This window comes from Triticum urartu, chromosome 5 (assembly GCF_003073215.2).
Source record: "Triticum urartu cultivar G1812 chromosome 5, Tu2.1, whole genome shotgun sequence".
Lineage (NCBI taxonomy): Eukaryota > Viridiplantae > Streptophyta > Magnoliopsida > Poales > Poaceae > Triticum > Triticum urartu.
This window is the reverse complement of record NC_053026.1, coordinates 51602872-51624365: the sequence shown is the minus strand read 5'-3', so window position 1 is coordinate 51624365 and position 21494 is coordinate 51602872.

Genomic DNA, 21494 nt, shown 5'->3' with positions numbered 1-21494 from the left:
CCTCCTCCTGTGAGATCGGCAAGTACAACTGTGGTCAAGCATAACCCCAAGTACGCCAAGGTCAACATGGTGAATGCAGCTCAGGCAGAGGACTCGTCAGATATCATCATGGGTAACCTTCCTGTTAACGATATTCCTGCAAGAGTTCTTTTTGACACTGGTGCATCGCATTGTTTCATCTCGAGACCGTTTGCATCTAAGCATGATTTTGTTACTCAAGTGTTACCGAAACCGTTGGCTATTGTCTCTCCGGCCCGTCAAATGACATCTCGAGTATGCGTCCCGGATGTTTCAATCACATTGGGTGACTATAAGTTCTTGTCCTCTCCAAATGTTCTTGGTGACTCAGATATTGATCTTATTCTCGGAATGGATTGGCTTTCTAAGCACAAGGCTCAGCTTGATTGTGCAGCCAGGCAGATTCAATTGAATCATTCGTCTGAGGATGTAATTGTCTTTGCCGCTCGTGATGATACCATCCGTCTGTTTTCTCTCAATGAGAAGGGTGAACTGGATGCCATCTCGCAAATTCCAGTCGTTTGCGAATATCAAGACATCTTTCCAAAAGAGCTTCCAGGAATGCCTCTGCACCGGCCAGTTGAATTCATCATCGATCTTGAGCCTGGCACGGAACCGGTTTGCAAACGCCCTTACAAGCTTCGACCTGAAGAGTTGAAGGAGTTGAAGAAGCAACTCGATATTCAAGAACTAATGGGTCTCATCTGACCTAGTTCTTCTCCGTGGGGTTGTGGAGTTCTTTTTTGTGAAGAATAAGGATGGAACGGACCGACTTTGCGTTGACTACCGTCCATTGAACAAGAAAACTATCAAGAACAAGTACCCACTTCCCAACATCAATGAGCTGTTAGAACAACTCAGAGGTGCCCAAGTATTCTCCAAGCTTGATCTCTGTATGGGTTATCACTAGATTCGAATCCGTGAGCAAGATATTCCCAAGACAGCTTTCAGAACAAGCTATGGTTCATATGAATACACTGTCATGTCTTTTGGCCTCGTCAACGCTCCTCCGACTTTCTCTCGCATGATGAACTTCATCTTCAACGCCTACACAAATGACTTCGTTTTGGTCTATCTCGACGACATTCTGGTCTTTTCGAAGAACAAGGAAGATCATGCCAAGTACTTGTGTTTGGTACTCGATAAGCTCAGGGAACATCAGTTCTACGCCAAGTTCTCAAAGTGCGAGTTTTGGCTCGATGAGGTTCTCTATCTTGGGCATATCATCTCTGCCAAGGGCATTGCGGTGAATCCTGAGAAGGTGTCTGCAATTGTGAATTGGGAACCACCTCAGAACGTGAAGCAACTCCGCAGCTTCCTTGGTCTCGCAAGGTACTGTCGAAGGTTCGTGGAGAACTTTTCTAAGATCGCGAAGCCTCTTTCAAACCTTCTCCAGAAGCACGTCAAGTACGCCTGGTCTCAGGAATGTGACATCGCTTCCAACACTTTGAAAGAGAAATTGGTCACTGCTCCAGTTCTGACTCCTCCTGATGAATCCAAACCGTTCGAGGTCTTCTGCGATGCCTCTCTTCAAGGTCTTCATGCAGTGTTGATGCAAGAGAAGAAAGTTGTGGCTTATACCTCTCGCCAGTTGAAGCCCAACGATAAGAACTACCCCACTCATGACCTCGAGTTGGCGGCAGTTGTGCATGCTCTTTTGACTTGGAGACATCTCTTATTGGGGAGAAAAGTGGACATCTTCACTGACCACAAGAGTCTCAAGTACATCTTCACTCAGCCTAATCTCAACCTCAGGCAGACTCGTTGGGTCGAAATGATTCAAGAGTATAATCCGAGTATCGAGTATACTCCAGGCAAGACCAATGTGATTGCTGACGCATTGAGCAGGAAGGCTTATTGCAACAGTCTGATTCTCAAGCCTTACCAACCCGAGCTTTGTGAAGCTTTCCGCAAACTCAATCTGCAAGTTGTTCCTCAAGGTTTCCTCGCCAACCTTCAAGTCTCTCCTACTTTGGAAGATCAGATTCGCGAGGCTCAACTTCTTGATGCTATGGTGAAGAAGGTGAAGATTGGGATTGCCAAGAGTCAACCCAAGTACAAGTGCTATCGCCTTGATGACAAGGATACTCTCTTCTTCGAGGATCGTATTGTTGTGCCTAAAGGTGACCTTCGTAAAGTTATCATGAATGAGGCGCACAATTCTCTCCTCTCCATCCACCCTGGGAGTACGAAGATGTATCAGGACCTCAAGCAGGCTTATTGGTGGACTCGAATGAAGCGCGAGATTGCTAAATTCGTGAATGAATGTGATGTCTGCAGAAGAGTGAAGGCAGAACACCAAAGGCCAGCTGGTCTCCTCCAACCTCTTGCCATTCCAGAATGGAAGTTTGACCACATTGAGATGGACTTCGTGACTGGGTTTCCAAAGTCCAAGCGTGGCAATGATGCTATATTCGTTGTCATCGACAAACTCACTAAAGTGGCTCACTTTCTGCCTATCAAAGAGTCGATCACTGCAGCTCAATTGGCGGAGCTGTATACCTCTTGGATTGTCTCTCTGCACGGCATTCCATAGGTGATCTCTTCAGACCATGGCAGCATCTTTACCTCCAAGTTTTGGGATTCTTTTTAGAAGGCCATGGGCACAAACATCCGCTTCAGCACAGCTTTCCATCCTCAAACTAGCGGTCAAGTCGAGCATGTCAATCAGATTCTTGAAGATATGCTCAGGGCTTTTGTGATCTCTTTCCATATGAAGTGGGAAGATTGTCTTCCATATGCCGAGTTCTCCTACAACAACAGTTTTCAAGCAAGTTCGGGCAAGGCCCCATTCGAAATTTTGTATGGCAGGAACTGCCGTACTCCTCTTAACTGGTCAGAAACTGGTGAACGTCAACTTCTGGGAAATGACTTAATCACAGAGGCAGAGGAAATGTGCAAAGTCATTCGTGATAACCTCAAAGCAGCGCAATCGCGCCAGAAGAGCTACTATGATAGTAAGCACCGTGATTTGGCTTTCGAGATCGGAGACCATGTTTACCTCCGCGTCTCTCCAATGAAAGGTACTCGTCGCTTCGGTATCAAAGGGAAGCTTGCCCCTAGATATGTGGGTCCTTTCAAGATCGTCAGTAAGAGAGGCGATCTCGCCTATCAACTCGAGCTTCCTTCAAACTTTGCAAATGTGCACGATGTGTTCCATGTCTCTCAGCTCCGCAAGTGCTTCAAGACTCCTGACCGCACCGTCAACTTCGAAGACATTGATCTCCAAGAAGATCTCTCTTATCGTGAGCACCCCGTTGCTATTCTTGAAGAGACTGAACGCAAGACTCGCAATAAGTCAATAAAATTCCTCAAAGTCAAGTGGTCACACCATTCTGACCGTGAAGCCACCTGGGAATGCGAGGATCACCTCCGTTCTGAGTACCCGGCATTCTTCCAGTCCTAGATCTCGGGACGAGATCCTTTCGTAGTGGTGGAGTGTTGTAACACCCCGGATGTAATTTACCTTATATGTACTCCAACTCTTGCCGTTTCCGACGCTAAGTTATTTTATTTCCTCGGGTTCGGGTTTTTGTCTCCGTGTGTTGTTGCCGTTGTCATGCATCTCATATCATGTCATCATGTGCATTGCATTTGCATACGTGTTCGTCTCATGCATCCGAGCATTTTCCCCGTTGTCCGTTTTGCATACCGACGCTCCTATCTCCTCCGGTGGTCCTTTCTACCTTCCTTTCGTGTGTGGGGGTTAAATATTTCCGGATTGGACCGAGACTTGCCAAGTGGCCTTGGTTTACTACCGGTAGACCGCCTGTCAAGTTTCATACCATGTGGACTTCGTTTGATGCTCCAACGGTTTACCGAGGGACCGAGAAGGCCTCGTGTGTGTTGCAGCCCAACACCCTTCCAATTTGGCCCAAAACCCACCAAACCCCTCTCCATCATCTAGAGCGTTCGATCACGATCGCTTGGCCGAAAACCACACCTTATTTGGACTCTCCTAGCTCCTCCTATGCCTATAAATAGGTCCTCCTCCGAAATTCACGGGTCTTCGTCCCTCCTAACCCTAGATCAGCTCCACCTCGCCGCCGGACGCGTCCGATTTGGACCGGACGTTATCCGCCCGCCGCCGCCGACCTACTAGACGACGCCATGTGTCCCGGGCGCGCCCACATCGCCGCCGGCCCGCCAGGCCCGCGCGGGGCCCTCCGCGGCCCGCGAGCCCGCACCGCCACGCCGCCTCCTGCGCCCGGCCGCGCGCACCCACCGCCGACGAGCTCCGCACCGCCGCCCGGTCGCCATTCTGCCGGCCGCCGCCTCACCTACCATCGCCGCCGCGCCGCGTCGGCTCCAGCGCCACCCGCACCTCGCCGCCCGTCCTCTCCTCCACTCCGGCAAGCCGCCGGCCTCCTCCACGCCAACTCCGGCCGCCTCCCTCGCGAACTCCGACGATCGACGAACTCCGGCGAGCGCATCGGTTCCCGTGCAAGATCTGGATCTTGAGGTTGACCTAATCTTGCCCGAAACCCTAGATATTTTGGCATATTTCATCCTATCGTATCTTCGCACCCGTAGCTCCGTTTTGGGCGTGTAGCATATCAAAATGTTCGTCTCAAAGAGTACATCATTTTATCTCATTGCATCATTTTCATTTGAGCTCACCTTGATGCCCGAAATGCTTTTGGAAGAGAGCTATTTGAGTTAATTGTCAGATCTGCTGCACCAAATAGCTATTTGTCATTTTTGCCATGATTAATGTGTGCATGATATGCTCCTGAGTTCTACATGAGGTTTGTTATATGCTTTGCTATCTTTACATAGGTGCTTACCATGTATTTTTGTGATATGTGTGGTGAGTAGCACAAGCTTGCAAAGCAGTGCATTCGTTAATGCTGATTTCAGGGACTTAGAATTTCACTAAGTCCTTGATCTGATTTTATCAATATGCCATATGTTCATGTTGTTTCCTAGTGATCCGTGCCTATTTTGAGGATGATCAGTAAGGATGATTTGTTAACCTTGTGGTGGTATATCCATATGTGCCTTTGTTTGCATCTATGGAGCAACCTAGCTTGAGTTAATCGAGCTCTACTTTTGCTATTTCGTGAATCCTGGCAGATTGTCTACTTGTTAGCGATTTTGCCGAGGATGTTGTTGTTGATCCGTGCATGCTATGTTGTTGTTCTTGCCATGGCTAGCTTATATGATATGTATTCTTGATGGGTGTTTGCTTGGTTTGTCATGCATTGCTCTGTAGTGAATGCATCGGGCTCGTAAACATGCCTACTTGTCAACAGATTTGCATGTTCCAGTTTTTCTCCAAGTCTGAGATCTGGTTATGTTTTTGCCATGTTCACATGCTTGCAATTGTATTTTATGATCCCTTTTGGCTCAAGGTCACTAAGGGACTTTTGTTAAGATCTTTGAGTAGCTCCATGCCATGCCTTGCTTTGCCATGTTAAGTTCCTGTAGCATATAGTTATCGTGCTCCAAAGTGTGCTACCTGATCTGAAATTCCAGACTTGTGTTAATTTCACTAAGTCTGAAACCTGTTTATCATTTGCATTTTTGCCATGCTTGTTTGAACCTGTTAATGGATGAATTGGCCATGGATCAGTGTTAATCTTTTGTCAAGCATTATGAGTGGATCCCAGCCATGTATTTTGTTGTCATGTTTGAGTGCTGTAGCATAATTATCTTGATGCATTTAGATGGCTACTTGCTGTTTATCGCAGATCGGTGCCATATTTGTTTTGCTTGCCATTTCCAAACCGTGCATCCGATTTCGGTGTTCTTTATATCGATTTCAACCGAAATCACCTCACCTTTATAGTGGCACTCTTGGATTTCCAAGTTGAGGCAGGGTTCTATCTTTCCTTGTCAAATCTTGCATATGTAGCACATATCGCATCCCGCATAGCATACCATGTTTGCATCATGTTGTTTGAGCTTTGCACGTGGTTGATTGTGTTCCTTTTGCTTGTTTGTCTTGTTTGGGTAGAGCCGGGAGAAGAGTTCTCTAACGAGGAGCCCGTTGAGTTTGTTTTCGAGGATCCAGTCAACTCTGACAACTTTGCAGGCAAGATGATCATACCCTCGAAATCACTTCTATCTTTGCATGCTAGATGCTCGCTCTTTTGCTATGCCTATGCTACGATGCCTACCACTTGCTTATCATGCCTCCCACATTGCCATTTCAAACCTCTAACCCACCATGTCCTAGCAAATCGTTGATTGGCTATGTTACCACTTGGAGATTGTTCCTTGTTGGAACTTTGTTTATTTGTTGGGATATCACTATATTATCTTGTTATCTTAATACATCTATATACTTGGTAAAGGGTGGAAGGATCGGCCTTTTGCCTAGTGTTTTGTTCCACTCTTGCCGCCCTAGTTTCTGTTATATCGGTGTTATGTTCCCGGATTTTGCGTTCCTTACGCGGTTGGGTGATAATGGAAACCCCTTGACAGTTCGCATTGAATAAAACTCCTCCAGCAATGCCCAACCTTGGTTTTACCATTTGCCACCTAGCCTCTTTTTACCTTGGGTTTCCGGAGTCCGAGGGTCATCTTATTTAACCCCCCCCCCTGGGCCAGTGCTCCTCTGAGTGTTGGTCCAAACTAGAGCCCCTTGCAGCGCCACCTCGGGGAAATTCGAGGGCTGGTTTTAGTTGTACAGATTGCTTATTCGAGTGTGCCTTGAGAACGAGATATGTGTAGCTCCTATCGGGATTTATCGGCACATTCGGGCGGTGTTGCTGGATTTGTTTTATCTTTGTCGAGGTTGTCTTGTAGAACCGGGATACCGAGTCTGATCGGAATGTCTTGGGAAAAGGTTTATCCTTCGTTGACCGGGAGAGCTTGTGATGGGCTAAGTTGGGACTCCCCTGCAGGGTTTTGAACTTTCAAAAGCCGTGCCCGCGGTTATGGGCAGATGGGAATTTTTTAATGTCCGATTGTAGATAACTTGAACCTTAATTTAATTAAAATGAATCAACTACATGTGTTACCATGATGGTCTCTTCTCGCCGGAGTCCGGGAAGTGAACACGGTGTTGGAGTAATGTTTGCCATAGGTTGATCTTTAGTTCTTCGTTCGTGCTTTGCCTTCTCTTCTCGCTCTCTTTTGCGAACAGGTTAGCCACCATATATGCTAGTCGCTTGCTGCATGCTCCACATATTACCTTGCCTTTCCTATAAGCTTAAATAGTCTTGATCGCGAGGGTGCAAGATTGCTGAGTCCCCGTGACTCACAGATTACTTCCAAACCAGATGCAGGGCCCGATGACTCCGTTCCAGATGATGCGCTTGAGCTCAAGTGGGAGTTCGACGAAGACTCACGCCGTTACTATGTGTCTTTCCCTGATGATCAGTAGTGGTACCCAGTTGGGGCGATCGGGACCATGTCGCTTGTTGGGGTTGATCTTTTATTTTGGTACCGTAGTCGGACCATGAGTGTATTGGATGATTGTAATGTTATTCATGTACTTTGTGTGACATGGCGAGTGTAAGCCAACTATGTACATTTCCCCTTATTATCTATTTACATGGGTTGTTGTGAAGATTACCTTACTTGCGACATTGCTTTCAATGTGGTTATGCCTCTAAGTCGTGCTTCGACACGTAGGAGCTATAGCCGCATTGAGGGCGTTACAAATGGGCACGCCCACATGCTTGCAAAAGTTGGGATCATTTTAAGGATGCACAAAAAGGCCATATTGAACGGAGTGTGTTTAGATAGGTTAGAAGACCCCGTGTGAGAGCACCTTGTTTCTTTACATCCTTCTAATGGCCTCAATTATTTTCTATGGCCCTGTATGACCAATTCAAGGCACCAAGCGAGTTTTTTAAGTTTTAGACAAGTTATGCATTTTGTGGAGTTTTCCGGTGAAAAAAGCCAATAGATGGCCAAGCATGTCGCCACGTGCATACTATGTCGGAAGTCATTCAAAGCAGGCATGGATGCCTGACATGGCCATGCCCACCTGCTTGCAAAAGTTAAGGCCAGTCTTGAGATTTAAAAAAAATCATGTTCAATGGAGAGTGTTCGGGTAGGCCAGAAGGTTCGTTAAAAAAAATTAAACCACATTCTATGTAAAATTAACGAAACGGTTGCATGTCAAAAGCTATGCATCCACCTCTCGTCAAATAGAGAAATTTCTGTCGAATGAGCAAGAACCATATCAAATTTGAACTACAACTTATTCATAGTTTGCTCTTTATAAAATTAATTTCAGGTGCAAAAGTAGTCATTTCATTAGAGATTCACCAGGACTTCTACATGATTCCACTTATAACTGCGAATGATCAAGCGGGGGGGAGTTCAGCGCGCGGGTCGCTGGTTAGCGACCAGCGTACCCCCCCCCCCCTCACGCGCTGGTCTTTTCATGGGTTGGTTTTTGTTTCTTTTTTATCTTTTATGTTCCTTCATCTGTTTTCTTTTTCGTTTTTTCTTTTCTGTTCTGTTTTATTTTTCATGTTGATTCTTGTTTTTTCAATTAGCGAAAACCTTCTAAAATCATGAATATTTTCTAAAATCACGAAAATTTTATGAAATGATGAACATTTTTAAATTGACGAAGATATTTTCAAAATCATTAACTATTTTTTTACAAATTTATGAACGTTCTCTTGAATCGTGAATATTTTTTGAAATCATAAGCAGTGCTAAAATTCATGAACAAATTGTCAAAATGATGACCATTTTGTACAAATGCATGAGCATTCTCCTAAAATGTCAATATTTTTTGAATTTGTGAACATTTTTTGAAATCATGAACATTGTTTGAATCATTAATATTTTTAAAATTCATGAACAAGTTTCCCGAAATCATGAACATTTTTAAATTCATGACCATCTTTAAAAATTTGTGAAGATTCTCTTGAATCGTGAATATTTTTCAAATTCGCTTTTTTTAAATCATGAACGTTTTTGTAATTCATAAAAAAATTGTGAACATTTTTCACAAATTCATTGATGTTCTCTTAAACCGTGAACATTTTTAATATTCCTGAACAATTTTTTGAAGTTGTTAACGTTTTGAGTTCATGATTTTTTGAAGTTGAACTTCTTTTTTGATATTTGGAACTTTCTGATAGCCTGAATTATTGATTTTTTTTGGGAAAAACTAATAATGGTAAAAAAACAGGGAGGGTGCGAGCGGGTTGCCGAATAGGAGATCCCATCATGCCGCTAGGATAAATGTGGCCCATGTCAACCATTGGGTGTTGCCCTACACGTTTTTGGAAAAGTTCTATGGTCCAGCACAGACTACGTGACTACAAAAGAAACTCTTCTTATATTTTTTAGGGAAAGCGAAGCTTTATAACTTAACGGTGCATGGGCATATCACCCGAAACACAAAGCGACACTTGGGGCGGTACATCAAGTGCCAAGAAACAGACTCACTTGGTAGACAAACACGCCCAAGCTAGGCTAACTCATATGCTGCAGTATTAGCTTGACGACGGCAAAACCCTACATCTATGTGCGAAAACCACATCTTGAGCTGAAGCTTTGAGTCCTCGATGCTCGCCGCATAGGGTGTGGAGTCCACTCTCGTAAAGTCAAGAGCTTCTTGCAGAAGCTTGGAGTCCGGCTCGAAGATCATCCGAAGTGCCCCAGATCTGCCGCCATGTTAATGGCCTCTGTCTTGCCTGCCCGTGCCTGGACAACATCCCCCACCTCAACTCGTATGACTACTCCCCAAGTGACAAAATCATCTCCGGGTCTATATTTGGATCACACAACTTATATCAGTGTAGTGGTTACGATTAGTGAGGGCGTGGGTTCGATCCTCCTCACAGCATATTTATTTTATCGTTCGCTGGTTCACTTGGGGTGGGCCTTGCACGTGGGTCCCAGTTGTCAGGGTCGGTGGGGAGTATTATACATACACAAGCGCCTCAGGGCCGAAGCGTTTTTTGAAATCATAATATTTCTAAATTTAAAATCCATGCCAACATGAAACGAATTGCAGCATAGAACCATTCCTATATCAAGCAACTCGATAAAGCACAAATTTACATAATCAAATTATAAGAGCATCTACAACCACCGGACCTCTTAACCCGCCTCATACGCCCGGGTACACTACTAGGGAAAAGCCTAGCAGCAGCGCGGGTTTTGGATCTATTAGTAGCGCCGGTCCCCGCGCTACTAATAAGGCGCTACAACTAACATATAGCAGTAGCGCCTGTTGTCCCACGCTACTGCTATACATGAATAGCTATAACGCTCTTTAGAAAAGGGCGCTGCTGATATTATCTGCAGCGCTGTTTACTGGGAAGCGCTACTGGTAAGGCGGCGCTACTGCTAAATTTCCCCCCCTCGCTACTACTAGTTTTATTAGTTTTTTTCCCTGCATATTTGTTTTGTATTTGAATAGGCTTTATACAATAATCTTTAGCATATTATACACATACAAATGTAATCATAGCATATACATACAATTAGTCTCATCAAATCATGTCATCATCATAATCATCATCCAACACAAAGTTCGATACATCGTCATCCATCTAAACAATGATATATGCGAGAAGAGCTATCACTTTGAGTACATGAGTTCGTATCCCTCTCTCGCATTAGCGTGAACCTAAACTAACTACTGTCTGTCGCTCGGAAATTGGAAACCGGTACACCTGGGCCTGACACTCCGGCCACTTGTCGTATATATACTCCTGGCGTAGCACTTCTTCGCCATCTATGATCTATGCACCTGCATCATCACATGAGTCGATGATATGCAACATATATAGTTGAGCAACAGAAAGAGACAGACTTGGCAAAAATAGAAACAACATATCATAAGCATAAATAACAAAGTTCATCGTACCCCAAAATGCCCTAACTAGAGTGATTTTCGCTAGTCGAGGAGGAGGACGGTTTAATTACATCACAAATAAAGTTTCACCGTGCATAATTCAAAGTTTTTTCATACAGAAAATATGGACTAAACGGACACATTGTCATATATCGACAATCACTCCAACATGTCGTTCCATCCATCCAAGTCAGGGAGATAGTCCTTGAGCTTAGTGAAAGGCTTCATGTCGAGACGCTGAGAAGCTATCCATGTTCGGACGTCTTCCCGCGACATTTGTCCTTCTCCGTAGAACATCCCTGTTTTTCCGACGACCTCCTTCATGATGATTTGGGCAAGTTCGCGCTGGATGTTATAGAACTCAGCTCGAAGTCGATGATCCTCGATATCTCCTATGTCCTTTGCCCATTGCAGAATATGGGCATCGCCGGATCTAGTGACATGCGAAGGTTCTGGTGATCCCGTCTGTACTCCAGCATGTGGTGTAGGACATAGAATCCATCATTAAGAGAATCGTTCGGTTGCTGGATGCAGCAGAAGTCGGTCTTATGGCCGAAGGTGGCCCTGCCGCCCCTTGTCTTCTTGTCCCTGACCTCTTCACCCCTTACTTGGTAGTAAAACATAGCACTGTGGAGAACATCCTTGATGTGGGTGTAATCCTTTTTGTGAATATTCTTCGACGAGTCCAAGTTAAGAGCGTGGGAGAATCGGGGGTAGAGGATGATGAGGACGACACGCCCACCGCTGCGCAAAATAAGTACACCTTAAATTAATTAGCCTCCCCCGTGCAAATGAATGATTGAAATCGAATGAAGGATAGCAGCGCGGATGACTTACACGGGATGATAAGGCACGAGAATCGCCTCCTTGTCCTTATTGGCGAGCATGAAATTGATGATGTAATCCCTCGCGTATTCACGGTGCTTTGCGTAGACTCCCAAGAAGCCCTCGTGCATGTAGTACGGGTCAGCGACACAGATATGAGATATCTGCTCAACTCCGATGATGTAGTTCATGTGCAAGGCATAAAGGTGGACAAACGTAAAATCCAGCTTCTTCACGTGAAACATGTCGAATATGTAATCGAATCGGAGGAAGAATTTATCCGCGGGGAAGCTGTCGACGTATGACATTTGCCGCGGAACGTTAACCACGTAGAGTGGGTATCCTGGATCTTTCGAGGCGATGAGGCATTTCTCTACCCGTAGCACATCGTCATGAAGTCTCCTTAGATCGCCGAATCTGGCCCGTAGCGCTGTTGCAGGTAGGATTGGTTGACCGGGGATATGCCATTTATCCGCATCGGAGATATCTATACGGTCCTGAAGCCGAGGCTGCTGAGGCGGCTGGATCATAGAATCAGCTTTTTTGCCTTTTCTCGCTCTCTTCCTAGATTTCTTTACTACCGGAAGGTCGTCCATAATACGTTGAGACGGCAATTCAGGCACCGACTCATGACGCTCAAACCCTGAGGAGGCGCCAGTATAGACATACTGTTCAGCGCCATCGTCGTCCTCATCCTCATCCATGGCGACGTCATCAGCGACTAATGGAGCCTCCTCCTTACCCCGTTCGCTATCACCCAACCCGACACCCGACGCTAATTGGGTAGGTGGGGTGTTGATGTTCATACCTTGCTGAGGCTGCGTGCTCGTGGGTGTGCTCCCGGCCGCCTCCAGACGAAGCAGACTCTTTGGCCACAACAGGACCCACCCATTGCAACAATCACCAAGCCGCCGCGATGTCTCGTCGTCATCCCCCGCTAGTATTGGAGGAGGCAAATTCTCATGGCCCGGTTTGACACTGGCCACGGAAACCTTGAAGACGTTCGGGGGATCGGCCGGCTGTGGAACAATGGTTCCTTCGGCTTCATTATCGTCGCCTTTCCCACGTCCACCTTCTGGTCGCCGATGGTGTACAATATGGTGCACGGGGTTTTGTCGGCCTGCAAAGAAAAGTCTGCGATGTGAGACATCCGAAAGGCAACGAAAACGGGAGGTTATGCATTTATATTGAAGGGGGCCGGTGTGACAGATACCGTGAGGGCGTCGAGCTCAGCCAAAGACGAAGCACCACCGAGCACGTCTGGTGCGGGAGCAGGTGCGGGAGCCAGTGCGAGAGCAGGTGCGAGAGCAGTTGCTGGTGCAACGCTAGTCGAGCTGCTCCCCAAGAAGTCAGCAAGGGGAAAGTCCTCTGCATTTTTTTTCTGGATGTTGCCTTGTCCAAGTGAAAACGCCGGTCACCAAGGAAGTAGACAAATCTGCAACCACCTGTTTTGCGGCAGCTACCGCTATTGCGACTGTCTGAGATGATTTCTTCTCAACCGCAATCTCAACCTTCTTGTCGATGTTTTCTTAAGTTAACCTCCGTCTTTCCTTTCTCTCCTCCGTGGTCTCACGGTAGTACTTCTTCCACGTGGCGCCGTCTCCAACACCGTGCACACATCCATACGACGGTCGAGTATCCACCGGTTGTCGTTTCAATATGTTCAACGCTCGATTGAATGGAGTGTCTCACTTGGGCCTCACCATTGCCTCAGACGGCGAGTCACTTTCGGCCGCAATCCGGTGCTGCTCTCTCTGCAAAAGGCACAAGGATCGTTTACAAATATGACTAACGTGTGCAATCGAATTGATCAGAAACTAAAATTACCAACAGTCTCATGAACTCCGTAATGACCGGTTTTGTCTCGTAAACCTTCTTCACTGGGTCCCAACGGTGCCGGGCCCTGAGGACGTCACGCTCCTGCGGGACGGTGAAATCCGCCAAGGGGTCTGGGATGTGCAGACTCGCGGATTCCGCGTCCTCCTTGGCCCATTTGGACCTTTTTCCGCCGTAACCACGGCTTCCGAGGTGGCGGCTCCCAATGTTCCTCTCTTGAAGCCCCTTCATGTACTTAGACTTTTTTGGCAGCTTCGACCTCGCAAGCCTCCTTAAATATTTGAAACTGCTCTTCCATGATTGTCGGATTATCCTTTACAATCTCGGAGTAGGGTTCCTTCTTGTCGATGATCTTTGCTTTCACTTGATTTTTCCAGGCGGCCAACGCGTCGCTAAACTTGGTCATGGGGTGTTTGTTTATCTTCTTCATTGCCGGGTCCTCATCTGGATCTTTATAATCCTTCTCATTCCGGCCCGGGAACAAGAATATCTGGTGAAACTTCTTTAGGAGGGAGCTCCTCATATTTTCTATCTTCTGTAGTTTCTCATCGTTGATGGTGGTGGTTGTCCATACGATGCAGCCTATCTGATTGTTGTAGCATCGACGCGCTTCCTCGGGCGCCTTTGGCTCAAAATTGTCGGCGTCCACCTCCGTGACCACCAGTCTAGTAGTCCTGAGTTTGTTAGGAGGCCGTTGCCTCTTTGCTTTCGGTTCTACACCGGCTCCGCTCCCCGAGGCAGCGCCGGTCTCAGTCTCAGGGCCGGTCTCGATGCCGGTCTCAGTCTCAGCGCCGGTCTCGATGCCGGTCTGAGTCTCAGCGCCGGTCTCAATCTCAGTCTCGATGCCGGTCTGAGTCTCAGCGCCGGTCTCGATGTCGGCAAGGCTAAAAAAATCGTCTGCCGCCCGGTAGACGTCGTCACATTCACCAGAACCCTGTCCTTCATCATTGCTAGCCATGTTTCCTATGATTAAATCTAGTCAATTAATTCTAGACCTAATAAAATGAATAATGACATAAAAAGGCCTATTGTTTTGTAGGAACGTTGACTCCTTCCCGGTGCGGCAAATCCCGGGCACTCGATATGTCCTAGTTTGTAGCACAAGTCATGCCGAAATTTACAAAAAATTTCGGCATGACCTTCGCTAAAAAGTGGACAAATCAAGAACCTGAATTTTGCCGGAACGGAAATGAATCAACATTCTGGCAAAACATAGGCCACTCGGTTTCATTCCCTGGAAACAACAAAAGGCCACTTGGGCACAATCGAACCACTTCAATGTCGATTATGATCAATGAGCAAACACAATTGAGGATTTTTCATATATCATGACCACTTAAAATTTGCATCTCCTAGTGTATGAAGCCTAGAACTCAAATTATGAACCTAGAACTCAAATTATGTCCTATATTTTTGTCCTAATAAAAATTCACTAAAAATTAAGAACCTACTAGACTTGCAACACTAATAGAAATTTATATTTTTATATTGATTTTTTCTCTAAACTAAATCCTACCACCCTAGTTAACATCTAGTTAAACCTTACTTTCCTAACATTTGTAATTAAACACTACAACCCTAACCCTACTGCCCTAGTTAAGCATATACAATTTTTTCCTACGGCGAGGGAGGCAGGGGCATCTCTGTCAAATTAACCTAACTAAATTCTTTTCCTAACTAAATTAACCTAACTAATTTAGAGATAGAGAGAGAGGAGGGGTGGGGGCTTACAGAGGATGGCTCCGGTGGTGGCGCGGGAGGCAGTGGTGGCGAGGGAGGCGGGGGCGTCTCCGCTAACGGCGAGGGAGGCAGTTGCGTCGAGGGAGGCTCCGATGGCGTTGATGAGGCCGCGCGGCTCCGGTGGCGTTGGGGGCAGCTCCGGTGGTGTCGATGGCGCGCAGCTCTGGTGGCTCCGGGGAAGTCGACGTCGGCAGGAGACGGCGGCGAAGTGGGGCAATGGTGAATTGGGCAGACGGCGGCGGGGTGGGTCGAGGGATTTGGGGGAGAAGTGATGGCCGGGGGGAAACGATTTTTTGGTTAAGTCAAACTTAGCGGTAGCGCGTTTCGCGAAACACGCTATAGCTAAGTTAGCTATAGAGATTTTTCGCAAAACGCGCTACTGCTATAGCTATGTAATTTCCTTCATCTTTCTTATTTCCTTTTCTGTTTCTACAGCGGGGGTCTAGGAAACGCGCTGCAGCTACGTTAGCTATAGCGCCTCTTACGAACAAACGCTACTGCTACGTCTTTCTCCTTTTTCCGCTTTCTCATTTATTTTGCTCTACATTTTATTTTTTCCTTTCTCCTTTTTCTATTTATTTCTTTTTCATTTACTTTTCCATTTGTTTTTTATTTTATTTTATTTACATTAGCAGTAGCGCTCTCTGCGCGAAACGCGCTGCTACTTATGTGCTAGCGGTAGCGCGCTTTCCTCAAGACCGCTACTGCTATGCGTAGCCTATCGGGGGTAGCAAAGGGGATACTAGTGGTAGCGCATTTTCATGCGCACGCGCTACTGCTACTATTGTATCTGTAGCGCGGTTTACGGACACGCGCTACTACTATTTAGCACTAGCGCCCTTTTTTGACACGCGCTACTGCTAAATTTCTGTGTATAAGGTTTTCCCTAGTAGTGGTAGGCCGCCCGGTCAGTGTCCGGTCACGATTTTTGACCCAGATGGGCCTCTCAAACGGCCTCAAACACCCAGGCTGACCGACACCCCCCATATCTAGCCCAAATATGGGGCGGACCCGGGCACGCCCACCACATCGGACCCGACAGCTCGACCCCACCCCAAGTTGCGCCAAATCCACCCTGAAGACCAGCCGGATCCATTTGTTATCTCCTCTCTTCTTCCTCCTCTACGGTGTCCGTCTCATGCTCCGCCACAGTTCCCAGGCTCTCCGCTGCCAGCTCCATAAGAACCCTCCCGTCCTCGCCGCTAGGGACGTCGCCACCAGCCCGGACGTCATCGTGGTACATCTAACAACTCTTCGGCTCTGCTTTGCGCTTGATGTGTTCGACACATTGTCCGACCGGATTTTTTGTGATTTTGTTAGATAAAATGATGGATTCTGGTGCTTCGTCGGACGAGGAGAGTATGGACCGACGGAGCTTGACCAAATGATTCAAGATGAGTTCTTCGATTCGTTGGATTCGGACGAAGAAGTGGACATGATTATGCTGATTTGCATGCAAAAGGAAATAGACCGGCAAGTGGAGCATATTCTCAACTTCAAGGGCTCAATCAAAGAGAGAAGAGTGATCGACCGGGACAAGGTGTCTGGAGCAAAGCTACTGCACAAGGACTACTTTGCTCCCAAACCTACTTTCCTGGATGAGCTATGGTTTCATCGCCGTTTTCGCATGCGAAAACCATTGTTTTTCCGCATTGTGGAGGGAGTGGAGGCACACAACGACTACTTCAAGCTCACAAGGGATTGTTGTGGCCAACTCTCTTTCTTGGCCAAGCAGAAGTGCACGGCTGCTCTGAGGATGCTTGCACTTGGTATTGCTGCAGATGTCGTTGGTGAGATGGTCAGAATGAGGGAGAGCACGTGTCTGAAGACTACTTCAAATTTGCCCGCGCAGTGTGGAGGTGTTTGGACCTGAGTATCTCAGAGAACCAAATGCGCAGGACACGGAGAAGTTGTTGGCTATTGGAGAGGCAAGGGGGTTTCCAGGAATGCTTGAATCAATTGATTGCATGCGTTGGCAATGGAAGAACTGCCCTAAAGGTCCACGGGGAATGTATCAAGGTCATACCAGGGAGGCCACCATCATACTAGAAGTGGTGGCATCACATGACTTATGGATTTGGCATGCTTTCTTTGGAATACCGAGTTCTCACAGCGACATCAACATGCTTCAACGATCTCCGGTGTTCAGGAGGCTTTGCAATGGGGAATCACTGCTGTGCAACTACACCGTCAACGGGCGAGACTACAACATGGGGTACTATCTTGCCGATGGTATCTATCCTCAGTGGACGGCATTTGTGAAGACCATATCTGAGCCATGTGGCAATAAACAGAGCCACTTTGCAACAATGTAGGAAGCGGCTAAGAAGGATGTGGAGATGGCATTTGGTGTGCTCAACCTCGTTGGGGAATTGTGCGGAGCGCTGCAATGATGTGTGAATTAGAAACTTTGTGGCAGCTGATGACATATTGTGTTATTCTGCACAATATGATTGTCAAGAATGAGGGTGATGGTGTAGCCCAAACCCATGATTTCGATGCACCTGAAGAACAAGTTGAAATCCCGGAAGATCAAGATGCGGCTCAGCTGATGAACTTTCTGCAGATGCATCAGAATCTTCGAGACCAGCAGGTGCACATGTAACTACTCAATGATCTTGTGGAGCAAATGTGGACCCACAATGACAACCAAGAAGACAATGCTTGAGTTTCTCACTTAAAATAAATTTTATGTAAACGTTATCTACGCTTGGTACCAACTATTGCAATTGACGTGTGACATTATGTTGCATGATCAGCGTGCATGTATTTGCATGATTTAAGAGTCAGGATTTGAGATATGTGGATGCCCGAAAGGAAATATGAGGGCCCGTCCGGATGCGTCCGCTGACGTGCCCGGTCGCGTCTGAGGACGTTTGAGGGGCTGGATTTGTTAAGTCCGGCTGTAGATGCTCTAACTTTCACGTTCTTATCCATAAAGCACAAATGCACATCCGACACGAGCAAAAACAAAAGGTTCGAAGCTTCAAAGGTTGTATTAAGCAAAGTATGGAAAACAAGACTACAACTTTGCCATCACAAATGCATTACGACCATAATAAAAATATCAACATTTGCATCCAAGGAAGATCGTATGGCTTGACTTGAATTAGAACCCCTTTTCCATTCCGTTTGGTAAGATTTGATGAGAGTTGAACTTGTGGCTGGTGTAAAATACGCGCAATGTGCATAGGTCCACGGAAGCGAGGAGTAGTGTGCGGGGTGGAGCTAGGACATGCAGGATGCATAGCAGTTGGCATGCGTAGTGCAGCTAGGAGAGGTTACAGTCAACAAAAAGAAGGAAATAGGAGAGGAACGGGATCAGGGGATACATGATTCAGAATCATTCACCAGTTATGTGGTCATTCACCATGGAATGAAGGCATGGAGTCGAAAGTAGTAAGACAACTGTTCCTGGCGTCTCCTAGGCCTACTGTAGAGAAGCCATTGTAGCAGGCTTCGTGGATTAGGGTAGAAACTAATATCACTTGCTCGGTTTGCTTCTTCGCCTGCTCTTTTATGCTATCACGGAAGTTCATGTTCGATCGGGATTCCAAGTTTCCCCTTATCAATTTGCTGTTCACCTACTAGGCTACTACACCATGGACATGCGTGTATGTTTCCTCTCAATAGAAGCACTGAATATTCGATCATATATTGGCTTTGTGTTGAGTGATGCACAGAGCTCACTCTTTATTAGGAAACAGGAATCTGACATAACACCTACCATTGTACGGAGTAGGTTTCATTACTTTTTAGTACCTTTATTAGGGCCCAGACTTGTCTTGGTGCGTTTTGTGGCACCATCATATGACCCATAATTTTTGCTTCTTGCTCCTTTGTTCATCAGAAGAGAGAATGTAATTTTGGGGATGATTTTATAGCCAAACATGCTCAGTCATTAGCAGAATAAGTATGACCCATGCTTTGTACGCATGCAGCCGTGCAAGCACGTTTGTACTATCGACATATAGTCAGGTATACAAATTTACATCTTCTGTTGTTTTGGTTGACCGCCACATACACTTCATCGCCTACCTTTGTCCCGACTCTGGGGCCTCTACATAAACTTGATCATAAACCCACAATTCATCGGATCTCGATAAACACATCATAAAAAGAGTTATATCAAATAGATCTTCAAGAAGATCGAAGAGAACATTGTATTGAGATCCAAAGAGAGAGAAGAATCCATCTAGCTAATAACTATGGATCTGAAGGTCTGAATTAAACTACTCACACATCATCGGAGGGGCCATGGAGTTGATGTAGAGGCCCTCCGTGATCGACTCCCCCTCCGGCGGAGCTCCGAAAAAGGTCCCAGGATGGGATCTCTTGGGTACAGAAGGTTGCGGCGGTAAAAATAGGGTTTCGTGGTGCTCCTGGATGTTTTCGGAGTATATGAATATATATATGAGAAAGAAGTAGGTCGGTGGAGCCACGAGGGGGGAGGGCGCGCCCCCCTGCCTCGTGGCCTCCTCTTTGGTTGCTTGACGTCCACTCCAAGTCTCTTGGACCACGTTTGTTTCAAAAATAACTCTCCCAAAGATTTTGTTCCGTTTGGATTCCGTTTGATATTCCTTTTCTGTGAAACACTGAAATATGCAAAAAAACAGCAATTTGCACTAGGCCTTGGGTTAGTAGGTTAGTCCCAAAAATAATCTAAAAATGTATAAATAAGTCCATTAACATCCAAAATAGATAATATAATAGTATGGAACAATCACAAATTATAGATACGTTGGAGACGTATCAACCCACTCGACACTGAAGGCAAATACAACCTCTAGGCGACATGCTTGCCTCCACACTTTTGTTGACATTATTGTCCATCTCATTGCTTCGAATGCTTGGATAACCTTACCGTAAAAGGCTTTCACTCCGCTTTATATATAAAGCCAACCGCCCAAGCCACAAACAACGACACAAGAGTTCACACCACATGCACGCCAAAGGCGAGAAAGTACACACACACACATAGAGAGAGAAGAGTATCAAGGTTAATGCCGTGGGCACAGCTCAACAAGCCCAAAACAAAATAAACAACACATCTAAAAGGAACCCAAGGGGACGGTACGGAGGGGCCTCGACGCTAATTGGATAACCTTTGCCATATCCATATATCATGAATTCATGTTGAATAACCGTTTGCAATATCTCTGCTACTTAAAAAAATAATAGTGTTCCTTTTCCTACCAGGCAGAGTACTTGGTCCAACCTTACGTATGTCCCCCTCTCTATGTTTTGATTTTTTCCTCATATCTCTAGTTTTCATCGATTTCCTTGCAAAAATGTCTTAATTGTCCCACTTGTAATAACTTACCAAATGAAATTATGTTTTCTTTGGTATGCCAATAAGTTCTTATCAAATAAAAAATTTAGCAGATAAAATTTTAAATTTTATTTAGGTAGGTAAATCAGGGCAGGATTCGATAAATATTTATTTACACAATCACATTAATATGAACAAATAAACACAAGCTAACCTACAAGAATATTTATATCTCATTGCATGGCCAATTATCTAGTCCATATATCACATATGAGCCATTTGCGATATTGGATGATCTCCTATGATTTATGGATTACCACATACTCATCAAAACCCACATACGTGGAAACCTTAAGTATCACATACTACTAAAAAAATCCCTTCACTTAACCAAGTGCCGGCATGTTTCTAAATCTTATATTATGTCAGAAAATTCTCCAAATCACTGAAAATTTAACAATGTACTATTTATAAGCACAAATATCCTATTTTAAAGTTAGCGTGCATACTCGCTATTAGCTACAAGTAAAGTATGTACGGACAAAGACAATTTTTGTGTGGTAACGAAACTACTTTGAAGTTCGAAGTGCTAACAAATCACATGTGGCATCCAGAAACTTGGTTCCCTCGGCGACATGTCGCATACTTCATTGTGCATATACCAATGCATGTTCGTGTATCTGCTATTTAAAATGCGTTACTATGTTTGTTTTCAAGATAAAAAAAGAAAATTTCTCCTAATCCCCACGTCATGATATAGGCACAACTTTGCAGAGCATACGATGGCTTTCCCTCCATTAATGTGTATTTGTAAGGGTGGTCATCTAAGCGAGCAGTGATTCTACAATTTCACCATTCGGTGGAGTCCCTTTCTTATACATATAAACCTCTGTTTTTTCCTATTAATGAGAAGGCATCGCTCTTGCCATCTTGTTCGAAAAAATGATATAGGCACAGCTAATATTTGAAATGGAGTTGTTGCCTAGAGGCGAAGTCAAGAGTGACAAGCTACACAAAACT